At 45.1% G+C, this 22,510-nt stretch overlaps 1 long non-coding RNA gene and 1 pseudogene across 1 annotated transcript in view; one reads left to right on the top strand and one right to left on the bottom strand.

Moving 5' to 3' along the window:
* Nucleotides 1-22,510, top strand: part of LOC144756378 (uncharacterized) — an 88,910-nt gene that overhangs the window by 49,079 nt on the left and 17,321 nt on the right. Inside the window, exon 2 of the long non-coding RNA XR_013595136.1 lies at nucleotides 4,347-4,503. This is a non-coding gene — a long non-coding RNA (uncharacterized LOC144756378). The remainder of the gene's footprint in view (nucleotides 1-4,346; nucleotides 4,504-22,510) is intronic.
* LOC144752349 (histo-blood group ABO system transferase pseudogene) lies at nucleotides 17,024-22,479 on the bottom strand (annotated as a pseudogene).

The following is a 22,510-nucleotide window of genomic DNA, read 5'->3' as shown; positions in this document are numbered from 1 at the left end:
TTGTTCTTCTCTCGGGAGTAAAGGCTGTGTTTCTATTGCTTGTTCAAGGTTCCTATTATAGCACTGCTGTAGCTGAATAGGCTATCGTATTCCTGTTTTTCATTATTTATGATTTCATCTTCTTATTGAAAAATTTACTGTTTTAACCGATAAGATGCCTCAGGAAGTAGTAGTTACTAGTTGTGTTGTACTGACTAATAGATTGGTTGTCAAGAATGAAACATTTTAATCCAATCTGTTACCCAATTTCATGCTATGAAAATGTGTGCGCTTTCCATCCCAAAAACATTATAAGAAGTATTATCTTAGAGGAGAGCCAGTGATCTTTTGAGCTTTCTTTGGGAGACAGACTATGTGTTAGTTTATATTGCAAATTGATTTAGGGTACCAATAAATATGGTCATTCTTTTGATGTATTAATTAATGTTTCGACTTTCTGTAACAATACTATTTTTTAATAAACCCATGAGGTAATTAACGTTGGAATCTAGTCATGTGCATGTTTTATTAATAGTCTTGGGTTTAGCGCCTGGTTCAGACTTCTGCGGAAGGGTTAATCAGCCACAAACATGACCGATATCCTTTCCGCCTTTATCCAATGGCACTTGAAACAGCGGATGGGCTATCCATCACATTTGTGATAGAGTAACCCGTCACCAAGCTATAAATCAGGACCTAAAGATAGTTCCATTTCCAACTAACAACCCTCTTGATTTCTTAATTAAAACACTGACAGTTTTCGGTGGCCCTTATGGGGAATGAGCTCATTGATTAAGCCAATAAATATGAATTAGACTAATTAGTGGAAATGTTTGGTTGTTGAGGAATAGGAGAATCCTGGAGATTTGGAATTGTAGTGTGAATTTTGTGCCCTAAGGTGAACTATACTGATTCCAGGTTATGTCACTTCTGGTCAAAGCTTAGCTGAGTGTGTGTGATGGTGTAGTATCTTGAAGCACTACCCACCTTTCGTGGCGAATTTCATCACCGAATGGTGTCCTGGATCAGCTGCTTTGGTCGAGAGACTTAAGGAAGATTATGGGTTTATAGATCAATGCCACACTGCATATCCTGATTCTAGGCAGCATACTTGCATTTCAAAGCACTTTAATTCAGTATCACGTATTGATGTTTTTTTAAACCACCTCTTCGTTTATTATTCTAGACTCGCAGATTACAGGAAATGGCTTTTCAGATAACGCAGTAGTCTCTGTTCAAGTTGAGACTAGTTCGCCCAAAGCTAGAGATATTAGATGGAATTTTGGTAGGTCTCTTCTATTGACTGAGAGCTGGAAAAACTATATCTAGATTTTTATAGAATCATTTTTCAGAAAAAATGAGAACTTTGCCTCCACATTAACTATCTGGGAGGCCTTTAAAGTATGTCTTCGGGGCCATGGTATTGCCTTTAAAGCAAAACAAGTTAAGTCTTGCAGAGCATTGATCAAGGAAATGCAAGATATTATAGAGAAGTAAATAAGGATGCTCTCCTTTTCCCAGTAAAACATTTAAGCTGGCCAAACAAAAGCTCTGTGACTTCTTAAAAGAAGAAGTAGTTAATGAGAAAACTGAGTTCCAGAGAGTGTATGATGAGAGTGAACATGTGGGCTGTGTCCTTCATGGTCTATAAAATCTAGATCCAATGCCAATAGGATATTCAAGGTGATGGATCCAGTCATTAATTCTAATACTGCTTGTAGAAAGGTCATAAGAATTTTTTTAAATCAGTATCCTGCAATTTATCAGGCTCCCATGGAAGCATCAGAAGAGGCCATCTTGAAATTTCTTGCTTTAATCCCAAATCCCTAACTCTCGACAGAACAACAAGATAGTTTAATTAATACAATATCAGAGACAGAATTTCGAGAGGCCGTGCCCTCAATGGCCAATGCCAAGGCAGCAGGGATTGATGGTAGTCCAACTGAGTTTTGTAACGTCTTTACCCTACTCTTTCAAGGTTTCTTGATTAAACTTTTTATTGAAATAATATCCAGTTGTTCTATTTCATGGTTAATTGAATACATTGTATTAAGTTTTATTAAAAAAGATAAATTGTCTCTTAATCCTAATTACTACAGGCCAACTAGTTTGTTAAATGCAGACTATAAACTTCTGATGAAAATCTTAACAAATTGTTTAGCTCCTGCTGCCCAGTAAAGTATTCAAGGCAATCAAAATGGTTTTGTTCCACACAGGTCGATGGTGATTAATACGAATTATCTGATTCAGGCCATAGATTATTTTGCAACCAATAAAACAAGAGCGGCTATAATTATGGTCGATGCGGAAAAAGCCTCTGATGTGGTAAGCTGGGCAGCACTACTTCAGATACTAAGGAAATTTGGTTTCCCTGACCAGTTTTTACCGATTTTGAAAAATCTGTATACTGGAGTGGTAACTAGGATCAGTGTCAACTGATGTAGGTTGAGTCCAAATTTCTTGACGAACGCGCCAATGGTGCCTCCTCTTGCCGGTTTTATTTCCTTTTTTCATTGAGCCACTGGCTATTTTACGGAATGTTGGTTACATTTTACCTTCAGTTTTAGGCATGTCTAAGGTAAAATGTTTTGCTGACGATATTATGTTGTATCTGGATGCAATGAAAGCCAGTATTCGAAGAACCCTCGATAGCATTGAGGGTCATACGATTAATCACAATAAGTAATTCAGCTTTTTAATGGTTTGAATGAGGATCTCGCCATCACAATTAGGGGTCAGTGGGTGCCTACTTGCCCTTTTAGATATTTTGGGGTATTTGTAACTTCCAACATCTTCGATCTCTACGAGTTAAATTATGATGCAACGCTGTGTAAAGTTGAGAGATTGTTAGAGCGTGCCATTTTCTACCCTTGTCAATTATATGTCGAGTTGCCTTAATTCAAATGTCGATCCAAACTTTATTTCTATTCTCTAACATTTCAATTGAGCTCAGTAAGAACTATTTTAAGGAGGTTGATTGCTTAATTGGAAACATTTCATGGAAAAACAGAGTCCACGTGTCAGTTTGACCATCATTCAATGAAGTAAAGAGCAGGTGAGTTTGGGCCTACCTGATTTTTATCTTTATGATCAGGCTGCCTGTAGTGACTATCATGATTGTGTATATGCTGATCCATTCCCTCCCTACAATTTCTTTTTAAGAGCAATGGTTAAGGAGTTAGGATTTCAGTTTTCGTTTTATGAAAACTTGGAAATGCCTCCAAAAACTAGGTATAAAAATGATTTTGCGAAAGTATGAAATTGCTGTAAAACATTATATACCTGTTTGCCACACATTTTGTTCTCTGCAGATTTATAGCACTCTGGGGTTAAAGGTCCCAGAATACTTGATTACACTTTGGAATGGACATGGGTGTAGCATATTAACATATTCGATAATAAATGGTCGGTGGAACAACTGGCAACAGCTAGCTATCCAGGACTCTGAGACCACTTCTATTCTATTGGTCAGTTTTGCACATTTCTCTAGCTTCTTGCAAGACTTTAACCCTGATATAGGACTTTTTTTTTTTTTTAATCTATTCTTTAAAAATAGCATGGTAGGAGTCGGTAGTTGGAATAAGGTGTTACTTCAGAGGATTCAAGAAGATTATTATTCCTAAATGTCTCCATAAGATAACATCAGTTACAGGGTGTCGCATTTCCCCGCATCAGTGGTTGGATATATCCACTTCTGGTCATAAACTGTTGAGAACAGCAAACTTTAAAAGAATTACCTTTTTTGCTAGCTGGACGCTTTATTATACCCCCCAATTTTTTAATAAATGTTTCCTAATGTTTAATAACAAGTGTTTTAGATGTACTACGGTGGCACAAGGAGTTTGGGCACACATTGTTGTTTACCTGTCCATACTTGCAACAGTTCTGGCATCAGATATTTTTGTTTCATAACTCAACAATTATCAAAAAGGGTGGTACCAGAATAAGTAGTTCTTTTGGGTTGCTGGGAAATAATGAAGCTTTTGTGAGGTCTGAACAAAAGTTTACTTTTTTAGATTTCTCTTTTGCAAAATCACTCGTTTTACAATTTTGAAAGACTTCTAGGTGTCCATTATTTTAGCATTGGCAAGCTAAAATGACCCGGGTACGACAGTTGGAATTTCTCTAAGAGAAATAACCAATTGGAAAAAATTGAACAGTTGTGGTGTTTTACCCCACTGATTAAGGGGTGGATAATTTTGTAGGAGAGATGTAGGGCCGTGCATTTGCACTTTTGGATCTTTCTCTGTATTTTAAGTAATGCCTGTTCGCACAGCGGCCCCTGTGCTTTATTGATATATTTGCACTATTTACAACTGCACTGTATGTTTTTATGTCAAAATGTTTTCATTGAAAATTTTCCTCAGGGATTGCAACAAACACATTACAAATGTGACAAAATTCAGAAGTATCATCCGCCCAGTTATACAAATCATTGATTAGAGCTACCTTCTGCCCCCTAGGACTACACGGATGTAGTTTAATATATGACACAGTTTCATCAGGACAAGTCGCAAACACACGGTATGTTTTTAATTACTTGTTTCCATATCTTTAGATTTTCTGGCCTTTATTTGGGCAAATAGAAGATTTTGCTTGTAGCATTATTTAGATATGACTGTTTTACTCATGGAAATGCTATTGTCAGATAGTTATTGTGCCTATTTATAGTTTTCAATTCTTGTATTAGTGTATCACCATAGTCAGAAGATGGTAGCAGTAACAGTTATGTTGCTTTGGGCTAGATTATTGAGAGATCAGGCGGGATTAGCTTTTATGGTTGTATGAAAAATCTATCTGTGCTTAAAATATTTTCTACTTTGTCTATTTATTGGATATTTGTGTTAAAAACAGTGATTGTATGACTATTGTAGCACGCAAAAAAAAGATAATTAGAGGCTCTTATGAAATGGGAAAAGCAGAATATGAATTAAAAAAAGAAAGTATTGTGCAAATAAGAGTAATTTTCAGAGAAATTATAGATTTTAGGAGAGAATGGGAGAATGTGGAGCACAAACACGACTAGAGTGAAAAGCCACAGAAATGCAAAATGACAAAATAAAGTCACAGGTGGTTCTGAATTTAAAGTTGTTGGAAGAACGTTCCCATGGAGAGAAGTGCCTGGAAGAGCGGAGCAGACGGGATCTTTGGAGTTCTACAAAGGGTTTTCCAAATATTAGGAACCTAAAAATGGTACACTGAAGTGGACAGGATTGTAACTCTTTCAAAAGTGCTTTGGGAAGATTTGGATGCATTATTTTTATTTATTGTGTGTTATGTTATGTTATATTTATTCTTCTATAGCGCACGGCCACTCCATTTGGAGCATCCCGGCGCTTTTTCGAAGGTACCTACCAGAAGAGGGAGAAACATAACACTGAAGGGACATGCAACACACCTATAAAACAGCAGCAGCGGACTATGGGAAAAGCCATGTTTTAAGGGCCTTTCGGAAGGACAACAGGCTAGAAGCCTGTCTTAAAGAAATCGGGAGGTCATTCCAAGCACGAGGAGCTAGATAACGGAAGGACCGACCTCCTGCTCTGGCGCGCTTGACAATGGGAACCTTCACTTTGGATAGCGCAGCAGATCTAAGAGATCTAGAGGGCTGATACCAAGACACACGATTAGAAATATATTTAGGACCAATACCATGTAAGGCCTTGAAGGTCGTAGTCAGAGTTTTAAAAAGAATCCTTTTATCAATCGGGAGCCAATGTAAGGTAGAGAGAAGAGCAGTGGCTCTGGCTCTTCTTGGGAGGCCGAAGACAGCTCGGGCTGCAGAGTTCTGAGCAACTTGAAGACGCCTGACCAGGTATTTGGGAAGTCCCAAAAATAAAACATTGGCGTAATCCAGTCTGGAACCAACCAGTGCCTGGACGATAATTTTCCTGTGCTCGATGGATACTAAAGGTAAAAATTTGCGTAGCATCCGAAGGATGCCAAAACATTTCCCAGTGAGAGAGGAAATGTGTGGACCAAAAGATAGGTCGCTGTCAATGATCACTCCCAGATTTTTGGCCTTCTGGGATGAACTAACGGGGGGACACATATCCTGCGGCCACCAGGGTTTCCAATCCGGCTCAGCGATACACCCAAAAAAGAGCAGCTCCGACTTGTCGGAGTTGCATTTCAGTCCATGATGTCCTAACCACTCGAAAACCGCACTCAGACAACCTCTGACCTGATCGTCGTTAAACAGACCATTCCTGTTGCTCACAAACAGGAGCTGGGTGTCGTCGGCATAAGTGACAATCCGGGCGCCGAAAGACTCCGCGACCACTGCCAGAGGAGCCATAAAGATGTTAAAAAGGAGGGGGCTCAAGATGGATCCTTGGGGAACCCCCACTTCTAGCAGCGGCATCTCGGCAGAGTAAGGAGGAGTCCCAGATTGTCTGCCGGCGGTCGGCTAAGAAGGGTTTAAGCCACCTCCACACCGTTCCCTGCAGGCCAAAGTCCCAGAGTCTAGTAAGGAGAAGCGCATGGGGAACGGTGTCGAACGCCGCCGACAGGTCAAGCATGACCAATGCCGCCTTTCTTCCAGCATCCAACTCCTCCCGGATGGCGTCTGTGACTTCGAGGAGCGCAGTTTCCGTGCTGAAATTCGCACGGAAACCGGATTGGGTGTTATGCAACAGATCATTTTCCTCGATGAAGTTAGATATTGATCTGTGGACAAACCTCTCCGTCACTTTCGCTAGAGCTGGGAGTAAGGAAATAGGTCTGTAGTTGGCATGGACTAGAGGGTCGAGTGCAGGTTTTTTCAGGAGTGGCAGGATCATGGCGCTCTTCCAGGCCTTTGGAACTACCCCGGATGAGAGTGACATATTTAAAATAGGGTTGACCAAATCATTCAGCACAGGTGCCAAGTACGCTAAACACTTTGCCGGGCACGGATCCTGTGGGGATCCAGATTTAAGGTTGGACAGGATGTCAAAAGAGCTTGCATGATCCAGTGGGGGAAAATCACACAGCAGAGGACCATGAACAGACATGGGACACCCCAGGCTCACAGGTTGCTGCTGGAAAGTGGAAGAGAGGGAATCTTGAATAGTAGTAATTTTCTGTACAAAGTATACAGCCAGATCCCTCAACCAGGATTCAGAGTGCGTATGAATAGGGGTATAAGCAGAGGAGGAAGTGAAGTCTTTTACCACCCTAAAAAGTTCTTTACTGGAATGCTCCGCCTCATTTATTCTAGATTCCAAGTAAGCTTTTTTTCCAGCCCAGATTGATTTGTGGTAGACTCAAGTCAGTGTCTTAAAATTCTGCCTTTCTGAATGATCGTAAGATCGTCTCCAAGCTCTTTCAGCTTTTTAAGATCTTGTCTAGCTTTTTTTAGCTGCGGAGTAAACCATGGGGCAGATATCCTTTTATTGGCAGAGTTCTGTGTCTTGGTCGGGATCGAACTCTCAAGACACTCTAAGAGCCATTGATGGAAAAAAGCGGTATAGTCCTCTACATTGTCAGATGTAGGACAGGGAAAGTTGATTAGGGTGTTTGATAGCATCTCTCTAGTGAACAGATGGAAAGATTTAGAGAGATGCTTTGACGACCCCACTGATTTGGACCGTGTTAAAACCATAATAGGGAGGGAAAAGGAAATAAGAAAGTGGTCCGACCACAAAACTGGCACGGGAAGATCTACCCCAATAGGGAGAGTAGAGAAGATCTGGTCCAGCGTGTGGCCCTTCTCATGGGACGGTCCTACCACGTATGGAGCTAATCCGAGCACAGAAGTGATATCCAATAGTTTTTGGGTATCTGGATCTGAGCTAACATCCATATGAATGTTTAGATCACCTAACAAGAGGCAGTGATTAGATCTGAGGCAAGGAGTCGAAAGGGCTGCCTGTAATTCTTCTAAAAACGGCCCCACCGAGCCTGGTGGTCTGTAGACAAGAATCCCTGTACAAGCCTGGGAGGACGAGAGCTGAAGGGTGAAGCTGAGGGCTTCGCTGCCCTGGATATTGTCAACAGGAAAGGTGCGACATGCTATGCTCTTCTTTACTATGATCGCCACTCCACCACCTCTACCAGACGATCTGTCTTTCCTAAATATATTGTAGGCGGGAGGTATGGCATTAGCCAAATCGGGGGCAGACAAATCAGACAGCAAAGTCTCTGTCAGGAATAAGCAGGAAATCTTAGAATCCTGTAATAGATTCCAAATATCCATAACATGGCGAGGTAGGGATCTGGTATTAAGCAATAAACATTGATAGTTCAAGGGTGTACTAACCGTAGAAGATTGATTGCGTTCAGGAAGGCGCCAGCCACAGTAGCTACAGCCTTTCCTTAAGGCCCTTCCTCCGGGAAAGACGTGATGGCAGAGACTATACGGAGGACGGAGGGAGCAAAGCTCAGAACTAGAATACATAAGCATAATGAGTCGCAGTGTGAATATAGACCAAATAGCGGTCAGGAAGCTAGCCGTCCTGCCCCGTCCGCCTACGTGCCGCTGACGGGCGCAGACGGGCAGGACTCTGGCGCGACTCAGGCGCAGAGAGGGCGCCACACCTGCGCGTCACCGCTGCGCGTTGAAAAGGGTGGAGCTTTAAATAGGCCGGCTGAATCTCGGAGAAACTAACTCTCCTGAGTACCTGCACCAAGATGGCGGCGGCGCGCTTCCCGACCTACCCAGGATGGACACCACCACCCCAGAACCGGACCCGCCAAAGTAGCGGTGGTCTTACAGGATTAGAGTGTGGGAATGAGGGCCAGGCGCAGCGCGGCGATATTAAAACAAGGTAGGCAGCTAAATGCAAAATAAAATGAACAAAAATAGACAAAACGGGAAGTTTTAAAATTTGGCTGCTGGCGGCGCAATTACGCGACCCAGCAGCAGTCAGTTGCAGTCTCAGCAGTGGACACCTTACCAGGCTGCCCCGAGCGAAGTTCCGCCTTAAATAGGCCGGCTGAGTCTCGGAGAAACTAACTCTCCTGAGTACCTGCACCAGGATGGCGGCGGCGCGCTTCCCGACCTACCCAGGATGGACACCACCACCCCAGAACCGGACCCGCCAAAGTAGCGGTGGTCTTACAGGATTAGAGTGTGGGAATGAGGGCCAGGCGCAGCGCGGCGATATTAAAACAAGGTAGGCAGCTAAATGCTAAATAAAATGAACAAAAATAGACAAAACGGGAAGTTTTAAAATTTGGCTGCTGGCGGCGCAATTACGCGACCCAGCAGCAGTCAGTTGCAGTCTCAGCAGTGGACACCTTACCAGGCTGCCCCGAGCGAAGTTCCGCCTTAAATAGGCCGGCTGAATCTCGGAGAAACTAACTCTCCTGAGTACCTGCACCAAGATGGCGGCGGCGCGCTTCCCGACCTACCCAGGATGGACACCACCACCCCAGAACCGGACCCGCCAAAGTAGCGGTGGTCTTACAGGATTAGAGTGTGGGAATCAGGGCCAGGCGCAGCGCGGCGATATTAAAACAAGGTAGGCAGCTAAATGCAAAATAAAATGAACAAAAATAGACAAAACGGGAAGTTTTAAAATTTGGCTGCTGGCGGCGCAATTACGCGACCCAGCAGCAGTCAGTTGCAGTCTCAGCAGTGATCTCTGGACCTTCACTTAATTCTCAAACTCTCTTATAGAAGATTTGCAAAATATATACAAATTGTCCTGGTTGTGATAATATTTGTAAGGATGTGTGTAAGGATTTAACGAATGAGTGTAAAAATATTGTAAAGTGGCCAGAGGACAAACCATATAGGGATAGGCATATTTACAAATCCTCACTAATTGCTATTCAAAAAGATCCAGCAAAACAGGTTCATTGGTCAAAAATACAGCAAAACAGGTTCATTGGTCAAAAATGATGAGATCGACACAAAATGCAGATGATTCAGTTCATGCATATTATGAGATATTAATACAGATTTCCAGGCAACTCAGTTGAATGCATGATCCCTTAAAGGAAGGAACGTTGGGGTTTGTTTCAGCTTTTGTTTTGGGCTTACGTTCGGAGTTGAGTTCATAGATTCCGAAATGAGGTATTCCCAGGCAAAGTCATTGAATGAACTACTTGTGTATGAGAGCTATTGTAATGATTATTGTGACTTTGAAAATAATTTAATTAAAGAGAAGTTTAGGCTGGTACAGACTAATTTTTAGGTCGAGCCTGGGCAGTGTATGCCCTGCTCTGCGAGGCATGTTGTATCGGAGTATGGACTTGAAGCCCCACCCACTCTCTGCCCATATTTGTCTTTGGCTTAAGTCATTGTCCTTCCTAAATGCTGGCTTCTGATTCGTTAATAGGCTTATTAGTCCCTCCTTAGTACCGTCTTCTCTTCATTAGTAACCTCCCATGAGGACTGGCCCTTTTACTTCTGCTGTTACACGGTATGTCTTATTTAGTCTGTAAGCACTATTTTCTTTAATGAGTGTCTCCTACTGCAGGCACGACATGCTTTCCTGCAACATTCAGCATGCCATGCCTGCTTTCACTTTACAAGCAGCCTGGGACAATGGTGGCCGCTTCTTTGAAATTAAATAGGTCTTGCATGTACAAGAGTTTGAGCTATTGGCATTGTAAATGATAATGGCTTTTATTTATGTGTTAATATTCAAAACAGATAAATAAAAAGCTTAAACTCTCAAATGCGAGACTTATTGTATTGCAAATGCTTGTTTTAGAAAGGCATTCAAGGATTTTTCTAGCTCCTGGTTTGCAGGAGGAACAGGAACGGCTTCTTGAGGTAGAGGTAGCGGTTTTAATACTGATTCTACAAATGATCAGTTGAAATCTGAAGCTTGTCACGTTTGAGGTAAAGAAGGCCATTGGAAAAGAAATTGTACAGTTAATGTAAAACAACTTGTAATTGGAACACAAATGATGCCTAAAATGATTCTCATGTACCAGAGGACGTATGACGGAACCCCGCCTGCATTTAATACACATATCTTTACAATGCATTCAGTATCACAACTGTGACGTTACCACTTGTTACTTTACCACACAAGTCATTACAACGACTTGCATTAGGGGGGATGGACTTGGGAATAGTATAACTTACTATACCAACTGCAGTCAACGCAACAGTAGGGAAGTTGTTGGACTTAAAATCCAACACCAGTCCAACAACGACCCCCTAAAGCAAGTAGTTGTAATGACTTGCGGGGTAAAGAAACACTTGGCAACATTGCCGTCGAGTGGTGACTGTATTTTAAAGGCAGGTCGTGGTTCTGACTGCATGGTAAAGGATGTTTCTCTGTAGCAGAATATGACTTCAATGGTACAGACTGGGATGAGTCAGTGGTCTCATCCCTACCGTCATCTGTTCAAAATATGATGAATACAAGGCAGTTTAATGAAACTATGCCTTCAGGTCCAGTTTCACTTTTACAACCTCAAATGAAGAATCATTTTATTGGATTTCCACCTAATTTCAATTTTAGCAACATCTAGGTTAAAACCAAATGAAGCACTCAGTAATTAGTTACACTTTTTCACAATATGCAGCTGCACTCAGAGTTCCTTATGGATCGAGTCAGCCACAATGATGGTGCCTGAGAGGGGAGGAGGATTGTATGCGTGGTGAAGACTTAGAGGTAGACCAGAGTTGCCCTTTTTTAGAAGGATAAGTGAAAGGCCATCCATTATAATTTTTGGTATATACAGGTGCTACCCTTTCCACATTTAGACCAGTGGAAGTTCCAAACCTACCCACCCCAGGAAAGTAAGTCCAACTAGAAGGTATTTCAAACAAACAGGTGACTAATGCATTGCCAGCAAATGTTCCTGTAAAAATGGGCTCAGCTATATACATGAATACATTTATAATTAGCTAAATAAATCCACTAATTCTATTAGGCCTTGATCTATTATGCAAGTTGAATTTTGTGATTTATTTATTCTGGATCATCCTCTACAAACACTCGGCTCAGTAGTAAAACCACAACCTCTTTAGCCGGTGGAGCTGGAAACCACCAAAGTAGTGGACACTCAAGATGCTCCCACAATGCCAAACTCGCAGGTTATCACTTCATTTAGAGTTGGGAAACCTCAGGATTTTTGATGAGGAGCGGTCTCGGCTGTTGGAAGCCCTTGGCCTAGCAGTCCATCCACTGCACTACCAGGTCACAGCAGCAAGCACCCCTCCCTGTTTAAGGTGGTAGGACTGAATAGAACTGGTTTTCCCTTCCCGGTACCACTGTGTGCATCAGGACCAAAACAATATAGCAGCCCACTTGTCATTCAAGTATGAAGAAAATGCATCTGTTGCACTGGTGGATGCACTTTCAGCAAAGAGATGCCCAACATGCACTCTCTTATATAACAGTTGAGTAAAGGTTTGAGCGTTTGCTCCTCCTTTGAGTAATATAGGTGATTTCAACCACACCAAACGTATACTTTTTTTGGTCTGTTGTATCCAAAGAAAACAATTGTCATATGTTATCTTGAAGAAGGTCTTTATTGATTACATTTTGTATTGACACGTGTTTCGACCACTCTGGTCAGTGCGACCTGGACTTTCTCAAGGCTTTCACAATTGTACTTAGGATCAGTGAGAAAATCTCATAGGATACAGAGCATGGGTCTTCAGAGCAAATAGAAAAATAAATGTTGATTTTCAAGTAGCGGAATGAAAATCCCAGGTCAATCCCTCATAGTAATTTTCCTTTGCGAGCTGTCCAAAGGCAATATCATCCAGTCTTAGGATCTCTGGACCTTCACTTAATTCTCAAACTCTCTTATAGAAGATTTGCAAAATATATACAAATTGTCCTGGTTGTGATAATATTTGAATTTGATTCAGGTAGGGAGAGCAAAAAAGGAGTTGGCTGGAGTAGCAGATAAGACAAAAGTAGGAGAGCAGAAAAGGCAAAGTAGAGGGCACAAGGATGGGGAGAAAGACAAGGAGAGATTCTGCTCATGTTTCTGATGGTTAATGAGAAGTTCAAGCTCTGGCCAACCGTTAAGTATGCTCTTTTTTGGATTTTGACCCGATATCCTTCCGAAATGGGTACAGCTACACATACTCATCCTCAAAAAAAGATAACAGTGGCATAGTGTTTCCTAGCCCCCTAAAATGTGTACATTTCCATGGGAATTTTGCCGCAATGCATTTACTTTGATCACAAACATATGTTTTCCGATTGGGTAATACATTTTATAGATCAGAAAATGATCTTTTCTTGCATTGACTGAAATCAGTTTCCTAACACTGGACTGTCCAGTACACATTGAGCAAGTGTGGGAATTGTTCCAGCTAACCAGTTTAAACTTTATTTCGGTCGTAGACCATAAATGTCACAGATGAGAAATCACAATACAGTACATAAGCCCAGTTAAAAAAATACAGTTAATAACAAAATGCAACGTTTATTGAAAAATAATGTGGGCTCACTTAGGTGACAGCAAAACAAATACCATACATCTTAAAACCTTAGTATAAAATAATAGCTAAAAAGAAATAAATAGAAAGATTTTCCTTATTTTTTTTTATTACACATAAAATTTACACATGTACTACAATTAAAACACTGCGTGCAAGAAGAATGATTCAATTTGGTATAGTTATGTAACAAAAAATCGATCTCAGCCCTAAAGATTAGCGTGGAATGGTTTTGCGCAGGATTGGCCAAACACTCTCTAAAATACTTGGCGATCAAAAATACGATGGTGGATGAAGTGTCGACTCTGCAAATTCTCAGGGCATCCCTATACTGGTGCACTCCTAACAAACATGAAAGGGGATGATCCAAGGTTTGCAGGGCTTCATTTAGAAGAGGCAAAAAACAGCATATGGTCGTCAATTTCCTCATACTTATTGTATGATGGGCAGAGGCTACTTTCCTCTGGGCCACGTTTCCATTTAGAGGTAAATGAAGTGAGGGGGGGAGTGCCCAATCTGAACCTTATATGAAGGGCTTTGGTGGAGGGAGGATCAATCTGGTCCATTCAGGCCTCAAAAACATTGAACCCTAAAAAGCGGTCGCTACGGTATTCCGGAATTGGCTGGATAATCAGCTTTGTCTCCTCATGTTCCCAATAAAGAGACTTAATCTTTTTAACTGAGGAAGATGTGATGGAAGAAGTGTCTACCCAAAACTCTTGCACCCCTAATGAGTAGGAGGGTCTCTTTGATATAACTCAGCCATGGTACCAAAGCATTACTTTTTTGTCTACCCAAGATGTTGCCCAGACCCGCTCTTTAGTATGATAGCTCGGGAACAGACCAAAGGTGTAGCCAGTAAATTAGAGGTTTCAGTTTCCCCAGAGAAATGATGAGGCAGATAGCAAGGCCTTGTCTAAAAATCAAGGGACTACTCTGGGGAAGTTTAAGGGCCATCCTCAAAAATGTGTTTTCAGATGTGCTCCATGCACCTATTTTACTATTCCCCCAAAGTTCTGCACCATAGAAGCTGCTGCTGCTGCGTGGGCTCTACAAACTTACAGAAGTGGAGAGATAGTATAGAAAGTAGTCTTACTGGCAAATCTTAGAATAGCAGTAGCCCTATCGTATGACCTAAGAGAACTCATAAAGAGTTGACTGTCCCAGGAGTCGGAAGTGGAGAGCCGGATTCCAAGATAGTTACATTCGAGAACTCTCTCCAATTCCATCCCCTCTAAAATGAATGGCCCTATGAAGCTCCTGTGGGGATTTATTGCCATAAACTTAGTTACGTATACTTTTATAGTAAGTCCAGAGGAAGTGCAGAATGAATGGAACCTTAGGAGGAGAGACTTGATACCCATTGAGGTTTTTGACATCAAAAGCGTGCCATCTGTGAACAGTAGCGCTGGAATTCTACTACACCAGTGCACCAGGGAATCATTGTCACAGCCCATAAGGAAATCGCCACAGCTGTTGATAAAAATAAGAAATAAAGTTGGGGCAAGGACACAGCCATGCCTGAATCCCCTGCTAACTTCAAAATGGTCAGTAGTTTCCCCGCTTGCTCCCCAGCTGATTTTTGCAATGTGTTCACAAGGGAATGTCACTGCTAGCTTTACCAGACCTCTAAGTCACAAGGACACTACATATCGAGTCCTTGGCTTTTCTGTTGCAAACCATCGTTTTCCACTGAGATAGTCCAGTGGGTTTAACAGAACAAAATAAAGACTACATGCCCCATAATGCATTTTCTTTGAACATTAAAGGTTAGGACTGGAAACAAACTTGTTTGCCATGCCACCTTCACTGCCAACTTGCACACTCACTGGGCTGCGTTCCATAGCCACATTGCTACTTTCACTAGACACCTTGCCCCATTCAATAGCTACCCTCTGTGCCCCACCCATGAGCCACTGCCATTTGCAGATCACTAAGCCTTATTCACATTCACTGGTCACCCCTTACGATTTACCAGCCACCATATCACTTTGACTGAATACCCTGCCCAATTCACTTGCCACCCTACCACATTCAGTGGTCACACTGCTCCTAGCCACACTGTCGCTATCACAGATCACGTTGGCCCATTCTCTAGGCATGGTCTTCCTGTGCTAATTCATGTTCTCTTTGCCACACATTCACATATTTCCGGGTTCAGGCACGCTATGCTCTTCCTCGAATGTTAATACGCTTCATCCGTTGTCCTATATTGTAATAGGAGTTACTGCCTCTAAGTATATAATAGAATACAACCGTGGGACCATATCAGGCATTCATAGGTGAATGGCAGGGCATGTCCACCATACCTTCCCTGCTTCAATCTTGACATACTCCAAGCAGACCTGGGTGAACATGGTTCTCAGCTATGACCCAAACTGCTCAGATTTCGGGTATGATGTGGAAGATCTTTCAAAACCCCGGGACATTCTCATCATCACCCATGCATCTTCAAGCCTCCCGCTGGCCCCAGTCGTCAAGTATCCGGGCACTGGTTCTACCTCAGTTAGAAACGAACAGTACTTCCTCAGGAGTTCCTGTGCCCTCCTCTGTGCAAGGCATCCCGGTGAGGCAAGTGTCCAAGGGACAAGACTGACATATATTGTTTTTTTGGTAAGCATACAGAGAGACAATTTTGAAATGCAAAAACAACTAATTTATAAGGAAGAAAGTGCAAGTGTGTCCTTTAGCTGCTTCAGAGAGACCTGTTGCCTCCTGGCCCTAGACGACCGCTAGGAACAAAAAGCCGATATTATTTTGTGTGGTTTCCACTTCAGAATGTATGGATCTCCCACATTTATTGTCCTCAGTAAGGTGATGGAGGTCAGAATAAGCTGAAAAAAACAACGTTTTTCGGGCCCAAGCCAGAAACATAAGAGGTCCAAAATGGATTTTCAGCAGTGTCGGCAAGAGCCAGTGGGTTCCATTGGGGGTCTCAGAGTTCAGTTGTGAAAACAGTAGATTTACAGCCATATTTGGGACATGTCTGTGGCACAAAGAACATTGCAAACTCCAAGCACAATATAATCAACAGATCCCAAGCAGGGCTCCATCACCAGTGCACCAATGCATAGTCTGAGATCTTGGCCGGCATTTTAATATGATCAAGCATTGTCCTGCTGACTAGCGATTTATATTCTTGTCACGTTATCAAGACGAATACTTTCATCTGTGCGTAGAGACTGGATGTAAGAGGGAAATTTGATTTCCTCCTTATTAGTGAAGTCTCTCTCCATGTCCAAAGAATTTCTACACCCAACAGGGTGGGCTTTACTGGGAGCAGTTTCATCATCATACTAAGTGTGAAGAAGCAATCTTCCCTCCATCCGTCCAGTGAGAATGTCCTATATTACACAGGTCAACACTTTCCGTTATAGAATTTAAAATATTTTCGGGCATTAATCCCACCATAAAACAAATAAAAATACAGTACTCAATCATTTTCCCGGGAAAGGCTCCCTAATCCTTCATTTATACCCCAAAGCAATAACCCATCCAAAAAAATAACAACTAAGTAACAAATATATAATTTCTGTGCAAGAGTTTAACTTGATGTAATACAGCACACGGAGTGCTTCTTGAAAGATGCAGTCCCAGAATGTTCTTGGCTTAAGGCATTTTGTGCCCTCGATGATGATGCCTGTCCCCAGTTCACTTTTCTTTTAATTTGAATTTGCGCTCTTTTCTCTAGAATTCTCACTTGTTTCTGATAGCTGCATGGTTCTTCCAAACGGCCATAAAACGCTTCTTCTTGAGGACAGCCGGTGACCCCATACCATTGTCCCATAGGTACTCCGGGGATAAGATCTTGGTGGGTTTATGGTACAGAAAGTATTTGTTTAAGTAGCTCTCGTCATGCCAGATGGCCTCAATGCCTCTCTCTTTGTCCCGCATCATGGCTTTGTGGCACTGGCCAGTGAGTTGATTGACTTCTCTTACTGAGCCTCCAAAAAAGCCCCCAGCATAATAAAAGTCCCCTTCGTCTCTCGGTATGTATGCCTCAGATTGCGGCCTACGCTCGTAAGTGAAACGCGGGCGCTGACCCCCATAGAAACCTGGGTGGAGAGTCCCAAACCTTTCGCTCAGTATTTCCACTCCAACCAAGTCGGTGAACTCCATGTCCACGTCCACCGACACGATGTAGTCCACCTCGTTGATGAAGGTCTCCCTGGAGGCATTGAGGATCATCTCCATGCGCCTCATGGACACCTCCTGCCACCTCTTGTACCCCATGACTTTGATGATGACCAGCCTCCGTCCAGATGCAAGTGTGAACTTGGGTACCTGCTCGGGGCGGTCCGTGAACACATAATAGTTCACTTTGTGCCCCACCATGAAGAACTTCTCTGCTGTCTCAATAAAGTGCTGGAGAAAGACAGTGTACCTGAACAAAGAACAAAAAGATGTAGATGAGCAAAACATCAGCAGGTCCTGGGTCCAAAATGGCACCCACGATACATGAGGTGCAATCACCTTAACAATTTCAAGATACATTTACTTATTTTCTAGCATTTAAAAGGTCAACTATAGCTTTTTTTAGATGTTTGCACAGTTCCTTACACATGAAACAAATATATTCCTAATGTGCGCATATTATTATAGTTTCCCCATAGATATATATATTCACAGAAAAAGCACAGTCACCTATGACAACATTGAGGGCATTTCTGTGGCAGATACTTGATGTGGCTGGTTTTAAGATGTCATCAGTACACATCGGTCAAACATTGTTTTAAAACCACAGTTAGAGAGTTGTTGTAGACAGATAGTAAATGGAAAAGAGAGTTTGCGCAGGTACGGGAGGTGGCCAGCTATGCCCTCCTCAAGCTTATACATTTTCATTATTTGCATTGCACTTATATGAACCCTCTCAGATTTGTGCGTGTCAATGCGACTCGCTCGATAGTGTCCCCGCTGTGGCATCAAGCCATACGATGTGGGATTGCCCTCGACTCCAGCAGTAGGGATCCGGGGTATTGGGGGCGGTTCGAGAGGGGACTGGCCTTCGGGTTGAGAAAATCATTAAACATTGCCTTTTAGGGGTTTTGCCGCCTCCAAAGACGAGTAATAGAATGCAACATAAGTTTGCGAACTTATGACTAGTACTCGCTAGACGCCGCATAGCGATACACTGGACGCACCCCGCGCCCCCAAATTGCTCAGATGGATAGCAGATATGCGTCAATAGGGGGTGGCAGATGAGACGTCTGCTTATAGTCCGTACAGAAGAAAATGCCGAACAAGATCTGGAGTCGTGGGGATTATTGCTGAGTAACTTACAGCCTCCGGGACAGGTGGCAGCGGTACCCCTAATAGTCCAGGTAACACCACTTAACACAGAAGTCTCTGGGCCCACTGGGCGGTGAGGGAGACGGGCCGCTCACCATGGGTAGAATCCCAGAACCTTGGTTTTAGAAGGAAACGGGTGGTCCCCTTACAGACATAAACACCATCACACTATGTTTTAGGGGCGGACCACAGGGGATGTGAGCCCGGCACTTCATTTTGTTACATAGTACATCATATATTCATTATGAGAAGGATGAGACTGGCGTGGCTTAGGAGCCGATGGGGAAGACTGTGTGAGCACTGAGATCCGCGCCTGATCCCCCGTATTTCTCCTGCAGTAGATGCCTCCCAATCCCCCAAACGGAGCAACGGGAGCGGGAGGCGAACTAGAGAGGAGGGGCACCGTGATTTGCCCATGGAGGAGCAAGAAAGGGTCGAATTAGCTGTGGGACGGAGCGGGAGTGCCGTCCATCGGCGAGCCTAAAATGGCGCTGACCCCAAGTTTCGATTTCGGCCGGACCTGGCTGTGATGTTATTGTGTGGGAGCGCGGACTTGCGGCTGTGATCACGGCCGGCCGAGGAGCGCTGGAACCCCCTGATGACCGGGGCAGAGACTGTGGAGGTGCGATCAGGAGGAGCAGCGCCCAGACGGGAGGATTGGTCGTCCTGCCTCTGGAGGTAGAGGCGGGCTCTGAGGTGTGTCGCAGCTCGGCGGCCGAGAGCTTCTATCCGCCGATCGCATCTGTGGTGCACGATTCCGGCAAGGAGTGCACCGGGAGAGGACGGGGGCACTGTGCGGAGCCCTCCCACACTGGCTATGAATGGACCCCCGGCAAGGTGGAGGTCCTGACGGGGCCTGCCGTTGCTGGTGCTGATGCGGCGGCCCGTGAGCTAGGAGTTCAACGGGGAGTGCGGAGAATGACGAATGATCCATAGCGTGGAGCTCGTCAGCTGCGCCAATAACGATAGTCCCTCCATGGGGTGAGCCCAGTGGATGGTACTGTAGCTCCCCCAGCGAGCGCACCCGAGGCTCTCTACCGACGTCCCCTGCCCTTCGCACGCAGCAAATGGTTTAGGCGTCAGTGCTGATGGGATTGGACGTCTTGCTGGGTGAGGCGAGCTGAGCTGCGCCCTGGTGGGAGCCCCCCCTGCCCCAGCGGAACGGTGATCAAGCTGAGCGGTGCGGAGGGTGACGGACCTTTGGGATGCTGCTGACCCTACCCCTACCCCACACGATACTGGAATTGAGTGGGAACACTGTGGATGGAGGGGTGGACAGATCGGTGGTAACACTGGACTGCCCTGTGGTGAAATGAGCGGGTTGGGCAGCTGTCGCAGAGGGGTGCAGAGGAGGAAGAGTCTGTGACGACCCCCAAGGGGGATGCGGGGGCCACCTTGAGGAAGCGTAGCCCCCTGGTGATGGCGTACTGCTGCAATCTGCGCCGCAGAGAGGCTGAGTGTGCGCCCGGGCCGACCCACTGAACGAGGGACTAGCGGTGGGGGAGCTGCAGAGTGGGCACCACTGGTGCGGGCACAAGTGGATGGGCCATAGCAGAGTGACCCTGCACCCGAGGGGCTGGGTTGGCACGAGCGGTGACACTCAACAGGATTGCACAGAGGGTGTGAGTGCGCAGTTGTGCAGGATTGGAGTGTTCCGCCAGTTGCGGCCATGGGCAAGCCCCGGGGTCGGAAGGAGGGGGATCCGATGCCGTCGGACGCTGAGTCCCCGCCACAGGAGGGTAAGATTGAGCAGGAACTGCCGCAGAACACGGGAATTCAACTACAATTAGACAAAATTTTGGCGGCCATCACGGACACTTGCGCTGCTCTCTAGCAGGACATTGCGCAGGTTGCGTCGGGACTAGGCCTATTGCGTGCAGATCACTCCAAACTCGCAGACCGGGTAAAACAGACTGAAACTGCACTGCAGGAGGTTGGCCCCGCACAGACTGCACTGACTGCGTCACTGGAGGGGGTCTTGGAACGTATCACGGTATTGGAGCAGAGAGCTGAGGAAGCGGAAGGCAGAAACAGACGCAACAACATCCGCGTGGTGGGCCTGCCCGAGAAAATCGAGGGATCGGACATGGTGGCATACCCAGAGAATTGGCTCCGGACTGTCGTGGCCACTGAGGGACTTTCGAATTTCTATACCCTGGAGCGGGCGCACCGAGTCCCGGCTAGACCGCCGCTGCAGGGCCGCCCTCCAAGACCGGTGGTGGCGCGGTTGCTACACTTTCGGGATCGCGACTTGCTTCTCCGGAAAGCCCGCAGTGATGGCTCCTTTCATGTGGACAACAACAATGTCACTCTCTTTCCGGACTACTCATTTGATACGCAGCGGCGCCGCATGTCCTTCCAGGCTGTGAAGAAGGAACTGCGCGCGGAAGGGATTCAATATTCCGTTTTTCCCAGCCAAACTACGCGTAGTACTGGATGGTAAGAACCACTTTCATCATACACCAGAAGAGGCCTGGGAATGGCTGGAGTCCTATAAAGCAGGAAAGGATGGCCAAGAGGTGGAGGCGCGAGAGCTGGCTGGTGAATCACTGACTCGCAGATCGCGACATCTACGACGCCGCGGGCGCGGTCTGCGGAGACCATCGACCTCGCAAACGGCCATAGAACGCAAGGGAGCCCTGGACGCGGTGGTGGCGATCTCTGGTGACTTGCTGCAGACTGTGTCGGAAGCGTCTGAACATGGAAGTGGAAAGGAACAATCGGAGGGGGAATCCTCAGCATCAGATGATCAGAGACTGCCGTCGATCACCCCTGGGACAGCTGATGGATTGTTGGATGAGTAGCTGCTGGATTGTCTGCGGGGAGGGGGATTTGGTTTGAGGATATAGTGTTGTGGTGATTGTATTGTTTGATTGGAGATTGTAGAGATGATTTGTATTGGGGGTGTTGAGTTCCTGGTCTGTGAGTGGATGGGTTCGAAATGGTGGCGGGGACTTGCAAAGGGATCCGGGGGTCCTGGGAGGCAGGATGATTTGGGGGAGTCGGGGAGCGGTCATAGATGGTGTATTTGGATTCATAGCAGATCGTGACCTAGGCCCTATCCACCCCCCACCGGATGGTAGTGTTTAGTTTGCCTTGATTTTGCATGGGGTGTGCAGTTGGGGCAGTTTGGATGGGATTCACTATGTTGGTGCATGTATAATGGGGGGGCGTGGGTCGGTTGGGGGTTGGGACTGGTTTGTTTGGGGAAAATTGCCTGCTGATGTATTTTTGTACATTGTTGATACTGCTTGGCAGCTGGGGGAGGTGAGCTGCTTTAGGCGGGTTCTTGCATTGCTACTGTGGGTCCAGCTCCCAACGTGAAATGTATAACCTGGAATGTTCGGGGATTGCACTCCATGCAGCGGAGAATACACTCATATTTGGTCAGTAGGGGAGTACAGGTGGCCTTTCTGCAGGAGACGCACCTTACTAAATCCGATGGACAGGCTCTGCAGCGTAGGTGTCGTGGGCAGCTTTATTATACCAATTACTCGGCCTTTGCGCGGGGGGCGCTGATTTGGATTAGGGCCGGGGTCCCATTTCAAATGTTAGATCACTTAGTAGACCCGGGAGGCTGTTATGTTGCGGTGAGGGGCAGCTTGTATGGCCGTGAGGTGACCCTCTGTAGTGTCTATGCTCCTAATGTTGAGCAGGCATCCTTCTTGTAGACATTGTCCTCTGTCCTCGCCGATTATTTCACGGTACCGATCTTGATGGGGGGCGACTTTAACTCCGTTGCTGATGTGACCGTAGATAGATCCCATCCTCCGTTGCCCTCGGCCCCGATTAATAAACTGGCTGGTGTTCGCACTCACTGGCAGGACAGTTGGGGGCTTCTCGACATCTGGCGAGCGCAGCATCCACTAGACAGGGACTATTCCTAGTATTCAG

Source organism: Lissotriton helveticus, chromosome 5_1, assembly GCF_964261635.1.
Source record: "Lissotriton helveticus chromosome 5_1, aLisHel1.1, whole genome shotgun sequence".
In the NCBI taxonomy this organism is placed as follows: Eukaryota; Metazoa; Chordata; class Amphibia; order Caudata; family Salamandridae; genus Lissotriton; species Lissotriton helveticus.
The sequence above is the reverse complement of the archived record's forward strand: the minus strand, read 5'-3'. Positions and strand labels throughout refer to the sequence as shown.